Source organism: Acanthisitta chloris, unplaced genomic scaffold (assembly GCF_000695815.1).
Source record: "Acanthisitta chloris isolate BGI_N310 unplaced genomic scaffold, ASM69581v1 scaffold5438, whole genome shotgun sequence".
NCBI classification, from domain to species: Eukaryota; Metazoa; Chordata; class Aves; order Passeriformes; family Acanthisittidae; genus Acanthisitta; species Acanthisitta chloris.
The window spans coordinates 130,615-138,570 of NW_008687505.1; the positions used below are offsets into that span (position 1 = coordinate 130,615).

Below are 7,956 nucleotides of genomic sequence, written 5' to 3' on the forward strand. Positions count from 1 at the left end.
TTTTTTACCTCAAAGGAAGAAAAAACCCCAAACAGTCTAAGAAACAGTGCAGAGAGTCTAATTATTTCAGGTAATTACTACTGAAATAAAATATTCTTGATGTGTAAAGGTGGGAGATTATGGCACATTTTAAAGCCTTTTCATTGGGTAAATTTCTTTATTTAATTTATATTAATGTTACAGTACTGACTAAACAGTCTATGGAGAGCACAATAACGTGGATCTCCTGAATTTTTGGCGGTGTTAGAGCACTGGACTGTGTGCTGGGGTTGTTTTGTTTATTTTTGTGATGAGGAGGAGGCAAAGGAAAGTGAGAGGGTGTACAGTGCTCGGGCTGAGAAATTGGAGACTAAAGATGTGTTTTAGAGGTAAGTGCCACATTGATACCTGGGCATAGTGAGAGGATGCTGAGCTGTGAGTGTGTGGTTCTGTCTGGTCACTGTTGTGAGCTGCTGAATTAATGCAAAAACTCTGGCGAAACATCAGATTATTTTATCATTTTGTTGTCATTTTAAAGATGTTTAGATGAACTGGGTCACAGGCTGATTGGATGAGTCACTAAAGAAATATGTGGCTGGGAATGTGGAGAAAGACTGTTTTATAGCAGGGTTTTGGAGCTGGGACACAAAGTCAACTCCAGGCAACTAGGAGAGTTTCTTAGAGATAAATAGACACTTTTTGTTTCTGGGTTTTATTAAGGTGTAGGTAGCAGATGTGGCCACTTCTCACCACACCAAAAGCAGTCATGGACAAGGCTCAGCATTTGCTGGCAAAAAGCTGATTTCAGTTATTTATTTTCAATATTCAGGTGTTGGTTGGGGCTTGGATCAACTTGGTCTAGTGTAAGGTGTGTCCCTGTCCATGGCGAAGGATTGGAATGAGATGATCTTTAAGGTCCCTTTAACCCAAACCATTCTGGGATTTCCAGCTGCTTAGAGAGGAATCAGTGAGGCTCTTATGGTAGAGCATAAGCATGAATAAAAGGCAAAATAAAACCATAAGAAAGTAATCTCTTAAGTAGAATTGAAAAATATTTAAATCAAATTATTCAGAAGTGGGAATGACTTCTTACAAGTCTGTAGAAGTCTTTTGAAATGTTATTTCCTGTACACACATGAGAGCAATCTGGTAAAAGGAAGAGATGATTATGCACATAATTTAGGAAAGAGAAGAAAAACTTGGACATTTCAAGTGAAACTGAAAGGTTTGTATTAGTCAATCATGACAAAAAAAGAAACTCCTGAACTTGCATTTATACATTTACATGAAATCATTTCGTGGAATCATCACTTTCAGTTTCTAGACCCTTACTGAGAAACTTGGGAAACTTAGGAAAAAAAGTGATGGCCTGACTGTTGTTAATTTTTCGAGCTAGCTAAAGTTAACTTGCCGGGAAATTCCACAGCCCATGGATGGTAAAGAGACTTTCTATCCAGGTGACTAGTGAGAGTATTTTGTACAAGACTGGACATGAAAACCATCTCTCCAAATATCCCACGTACATGCAGAAAAACGAAACTCCAGCTAGGTTCTGATTGCTTTTTACAGTTTGTGATGTGAAATGAGGCTTTTGGCAAAGAACCCATCCATGAATTTTAAAAGCATAGGGAGCCCACTCTTCCAGTCCTACCTTCCCAGGTCTCCTGTGTGCAGTGTTGTCCCTTCTTGTGCATGGTTTGCACTGTAGCAAGAGCTTCCACCTCCTGTGGTGGCTGTGATAATTATTAAGATTCCAGTGATTTAAATCAAGTATATTATACATTGTGTTAGCGTCTGCACCAAAAATGCTACTGGTTTCCCTTGCCCTGCTCCTTCCTGGGGTTGGTAAAGGGATGAGGCTCATGGATTTAAGCATTTTGGGGCTGAGGAACATGCCTGAGGTCTTCAATATGATCCTTGTTTTGCTGCTCCTCTGTTCTTTAGTGGAAATCATATGGAACTACACAGCTTTCAGACCAATGACTGGGTAGAGGGAGGTGCAACTACCCTGCTGCGCATGTCTCTTCTGCAAAAGTATCACTAAAATGGAAGGAATTATCTCTATACTGGAAAATATTATGGATAACAAAAATAATGGAAGACAATAATGGTTTAAGTTAAGTAAATTTGCTTAGGGAGGTGGTGAATTCACCATCCCTGGTGGTTTTCAAGATGAGACTGGATGTGGCACTTAGTGCCATGGTCTAGTAATGATGGTAGGGTTGGACTTGATGATCTTTGAGGTCTCTTCCAGCCTGGTTGGTTCTATGATTGTACATTGAAGTTCACCTGCTGCTACAGCTGTATTTTCCAGTTGGCAAATTGCAATGAGATGTGTGAGGTCATACATCTGTCCTTGCTGGGTCAGTGAGAGGAGCCATGGTTGGACCCTTGGGCAGGATCTGAGTGAATCCTCACTCACAGCACTGCAGTGAACCTGACTTCTCTTCTTCTCCAGAGGTCACATCCTTATCCCAAACATATGTGTGATTTTTATTTTTTTTTGAGCAAATTTTGTTGATGTCTGTTTGCTAAATGAATGTTGCCCTAAATACACAAACTGTTGCATGGTTTTAAAGCAAATCCAGTTTGGTACTGATGATTCACTCCATGTGGTTCTGCCCAGGCAGAGTGATTCCCTTCTGATTTCCTTTATTTATTTTTTTTTTTTAGCATGAAATTTCATTTCCTGACAGTTTGCAGCATTTCTGAGCTGTATTGTTTGCAGTGGGGACACCCTCTTTTTAGAGTGTGCTGAAGTATATTTAGTTCCTGGCTGGGTGTGTTGGAGATGAGGATTTAAATTTAAGTTTTCCTTAACTTGGAGGCTGGGAATTAAAAAAAATGCACTCTGTGTCTAAAGGGATGGATCTTGTTCTTGGTATGGATTATTTGAGACCCTTTATGCTATCCTCCCCCTTGTTGTTTGCCCTTGCAGTGAGAAAAGGTCTTTTTCTTTGCTTGCCAGTCTTTTTCTTGGTGTCTTCTGTGCATTTATCACTATCAAGGTTTTCACTGGATTTTTTGCAACCCTCCTCCTTCCAACAGGTCTTGATCAGCCACAGTGGAGTCTGTCTCCATGATAGCCTCAAAACAGCAGTTTAACATCATGACAAACTCCTCCATCTGTGTCAACCTCTTCAAATCTCTGCCTGATTCAGATGTATGTTCCTCAATTAATTTCAGCTTCTCAGCTTTTACAATCCAATGATGGTTTCTCATGCTGTTTTATTTTTTTGGGACAACTGAGGACCTTCAGTAGGCATCAATTCTTTAACAATGGTCTGACACAACGGATGCAAGATTATTAGCTGCTGAAGAACTGGAAGACAGGAGGTCACCTACAACCTTTGTGTAACATGTCAGCATCCCTTGCTGCTTCACACTGTTTTCATGCACTGAGTCTTGTGTTTCGTTGAAGAAAACCCTCATTTGTTATGAGAATCTGATTGGAGGAGAGCAGTGTTGATCAACAGCTTTCTCATGGCCCAGCTTTGCATGGAAATCAGATACATCCTTAGTACTTTCTTCAAGATGTACTAAGGTGTCTTTTCACTTCTTCCTTCATGGCACTGATTTTACCAGCCTACTCTGCAATTTATTCTTCTTGAGTTGCCAGTTTTCCATTAAGGGCTTCATAATTTTCCAGATACTCCATTTTCCCCTCATGCAGCTGCAAGTTCTTGCTTTAGACACTCAATCTCCTCATCAGTGTCTTCCTTAAGGGATTTCTTTTGTTGTTGTTAGCTTCTGATTAACTTCAGGTATGTTCAAAATGCTCTTTGCTCAATGGGTATATGTAGTGGTTTAACCCCAGCTAGCAACCAAGAACCACAGAGCCACTCACACACTCCCCCACCAACGGGATGGGGAAGAGAATCAGAAGGGTAAAAGCTACAAAAACTCATGGCTGAGAGAAAGACAGTTTAATAGAGAAAGCAAAAGCTGCACACACAAGCACAGCAAAACAAGGAATTAATTCACTGCTTCCCACAGACAGGAGGTGTTCAGCATCTTCAGGAGAGCAGGGCCCATCACGTGTAACAGTTCCTTCAGAATACAAACGCCATCACTCCAGATGTCCCCCCTTCCTCCTCCTTCCTCCCACCTTATATACTGAGCATGATGTCCTATGGTGTGGAATATCCCTTTGGTCAGTTTGGGTCACCTGTCCCAGCTGTGTCTCCTCCCAGTCTCCCATGTATACCCAACTTGCTCACCAGCACAGCAGTATGGAATGCAGTAAAGGCCTTGGCTCTGTGTGAGCTCTGCTCAGCAATAACAAAAACATCTCTGCATTATCAACTCTGTGTTCTGCACAAGACCCAAACATAGCCCCATACTAGCTGCTCTCTGTGAAGAAACCTAACTCTACTTCAGCCCAAACCAGCACAGCATATTTCAGGGTACTCAATGTTTCCTCCAGACTTATAGATGTAGGAGAAATTGTGGCAATTATTGACGTATTTGCCCATCCTCCCAGAGTCCTTAAGGATTCTTGTGAGTTTGAAGTCCCTGTATGGAATATGTCTGGCTCCTTCCACTAGACCAGCAAGAAGTCTTCCTAGTGTCAGGAGAGACTTGCTGGTATTTGTAGCTTCACAAGCTCCCTTGTTAACTGCCCCAGATTGACCAATATTTTCACTTCATGCAAGATCAACAAACTTCAGCTTTTCAATTTTAACAAGTTCTTCTCCACCTAGCATCGTTTGTTTCATGTGGATGGTAATTGTGAACGCAGAGTGGGAATGGCTGAAATATGTGTTCATGTCAGTAGTTGCAGTTTTTCTTTTTTCTGCACCCTGTTTCAGGATTTGGCAGACTTCATTTTTATTCATTTATAGTTGCTTATTCCAAATCTTTAATAATTATGCCCTTGTTTGAGTGTCATCAACCCCCTGCAGTCTTTCTCTGCTATCAAGACTAGGATTCAGAAGGTCGAAAAGCTTCTCATGAGAGATTTCTAGAAGAGAGACTTTAACTGAATATTCAGGACTGTTCTCCAGGAGTTTTTCAAACATCTGATGCGAAGATCAGGATATTTTACCTGTCAGAGGTATATATATTATACCTGACAGTGGATGATAAGCTCACCATGAGTTGCAGTGTGCTCTAGCAGCCCAGAAAGCCTATCAAATCCTGGGCTGTGTGGCTAGCAGGTCAAAGGAGGTGATTCTTTTCTACTCTGTTCTCGTGAGACCCACCTGGAATACTGCACACAATTCTGGGGTCTTCAACATAGGAAGAATATGGAACTGTTGGAGCAAGTCCAGAGGAGGACACGAAGTTAAGAGGACTGGAGCATCTCTCCTCTGAAGACAGGCTGAGGGAGTTGAGGCTGTTCAGCCCAGAGAAGCCTGTGTGGAGACCTCATAGCAACTTGTCACTATCTGAAGGGCCTACAAGGAGCCAGAGAGGGACTCTGTGTTAGGAAGTGCAGTGATAGGACAAGGGAAATGGGTTCAAACTGAAGGAGGAGAAGTTTAGGTTGGATATTATAAAAAAGTTTTTTCCTGTGAGGGTGGTGAGACACTGGCATAGGTTGCCCAGGGATGTGATGGCTGCCCCAACCCTGGCAATGTTTAGAACCAGGCTGGATGAGCCTTGAGCAGCCTGATCTAGTGAGGAGGTGTCCCTGCCCAGGGCAGGGGGTTGGGACTAGATGATCTGTAAGGTCCATTCCAACCCTTAAATTCTATGGTTCTATGATTCTATCTGCATGGGGGTACTGATCTCTTGGAATCTTGGAAAAGATCAGGTTGGATAGAGCCTTGAGCAAACATGGTTTAGATGTTCCTGCCCATGGCAGGAGGTGGAATGAGCTTTGAGGTCCCTTCCAGGATATCTGGTTTGTTTCCAGTCAAAAGTAATTTTGGGATGATGTAAATTACTATGAACGGAAATTGATTCCACAGTGTTCTGCATTTGGATCCTACTGTGAGTTTGCGATTGTGTGAGGACTTTGCATCTGTATCTGAACTTGATGTGTTGGTGTTCCAGAAAGGCACTGATGGGGAATGCTGTCACTTTTTGGGTAGAAGTTTTTCCCCTAGGATATTGTCCCTACTGCTTTTTCTCACCTTGGGTATCTCTTTGGGAAGTGATTTAAAACTAACACAATTCCTAGAGGAATGAAGGTTACAGAGAAGATTTTAGTGTCCTAACACCACATTTTGGATTATTTTTGACTTTTGTTCCCTCTGTCTCTGAAATTGCTAATAACAGATGCTTGAATCCTAGTCAAGTGAAAAATTCCAATTGATTTCAAAAGAAGTTGGATTTGATCCTAGCATCAGTTTGGCACCTATGAAAATACAAACATATGCAAGGGCTTCACTTTCTGTTGCACTCAAAAATTGTATTAAAGAAAGAACTAACAGCAAAAAATTTGAAATTTCTTATTTAGGTGAAAAAGATCTTCAAAATTAACAGACATTTCTGATAGGAAATTCAAGGCATTGATAATAGCTTTGAATGAAAATTTGAATAAACTCTATATTGTCACTTTGGAATTGCCTTTGATCTCATCATCTCACTTTAGTGGGGTTTATGTCCAGGAATCTTTGGTTCTGAAGGTACCAGACTTTGGTTCAAGAGTCCTGTGAGTATATTTGATTTGGGTTTACTCTTGGGGTGTTCAAGTCTAGTTGGGTTTGAGCATATGGTTTGGTTTTTTGAGTGAAGTGACACCACTCCTTACATATGCACATTACTCATTCCCCATGCAAGTTCAATAAAATCATTGCATCTTGTATTTTTTTATTTAAAGCTGACAAAGAAGTCATACTTAAAAACCAATCTAGGAAATTACTTCATTGTCAAAATGATTTCCTCTGATCATTTCCATGCTTTAATTTTTATATTATTCTTTCTGTAGCTGTGGTGGAGGACTTTTACCGCTGGAATGAATGGGAAAATGACATCATAGTGAAATGTCATGTTTTTTCAGCTCTTAAATGGCTGAACTACAATTAATCAAAAATTGGTGTGATTTTTATGAAGTGATATGGCCAATAAATTCAGGCTTTTAATTGGGACATGAAATGTCTTATTTTTTTTAAAGGCATAAACATTTAGAAATAGCTGGTTTATGTTTAAGAACAGCACAAATTGAATATTAGCATGAGATGCCAACACCCAATGTTGCCTGGATGGTGTGAAATGGTAACTATAACATGGTTAAAAGATTTCTACTGCTCTTTCCACTATCCAAGAGGATGTTGTGCATAACTCTTAGCAAAAGATAGCTTGTTCCATTTCAAGTTGCACTGAGCAGTGTATGGGATGGCAGCCTGCCAATTAGTGATCCATTTTCTCAGAAACCTAGTTTGAGGCCATGCCAACCAGTCCCATACATCTTATCTTCAGCATCATAGTGCAGCCTCGTAATTCGGGCAAAATTATGTTTGACGTTAAATTATAAACCCTTAGTGTAATAATAAAAAAAATAAATAACCCTAAAAGCAAATTAAAAATTATGTTTTCACTGGAGCAGGTTATAAGCCCACTAGAAATGTGATCTGTAGTCATCAGTCTATGGGCAAAATTCCATTTCTCAAGGGTTTCTTTTTTTTCCTCTCTACTGAGCAAAAAAAAAAAAAAAGCTGCTATTCAGATAATTAAGTTTAGCTAGTGTAGGGATAAATTTTTAATTTGAGGTGATGGATACGCCTTTTTATGTATGTAAAAAATATAGGTGAATGGGATGCAGGAGGGTGTGTCTCTGCCAATTTCCTACCTTTCATGAAAGCTTTACCTTTTTTAATTGAAAAAGAGCATTTTGGAATTCTTTTCCCCAAAAATAACTAGTAAAGAGGTAAAGCAAGTGCTGTCTAGGTGATGTCCCAAACTCCATATCTTGTTGCATGACCAATTGCAGTGATCCAGTGTCACCAGCTGCAGGTTTGAAGAGGCAAAGCTTCCTTGTATCCTGGAGACATGATGCAATACCTTCTTGATGTCTCCTAAAATCTCACA

At 40.3% G+C, this 7,956-nt stretch overlaps 1 pseudogene; it reads right to left on the bottom strand.

Annotated features, from left to right (window-relative positions):
• Positions 1 to 3,508: 3,508 nt before the first annotated feature.
• On the bottom strand, positions 3,509 to 5,000 carry LOC103807869 (annotated as a pseudogene).
• Between the last annotated feature and the right edge of the window lie 2,956 nt (positions 5,001 to 7,956).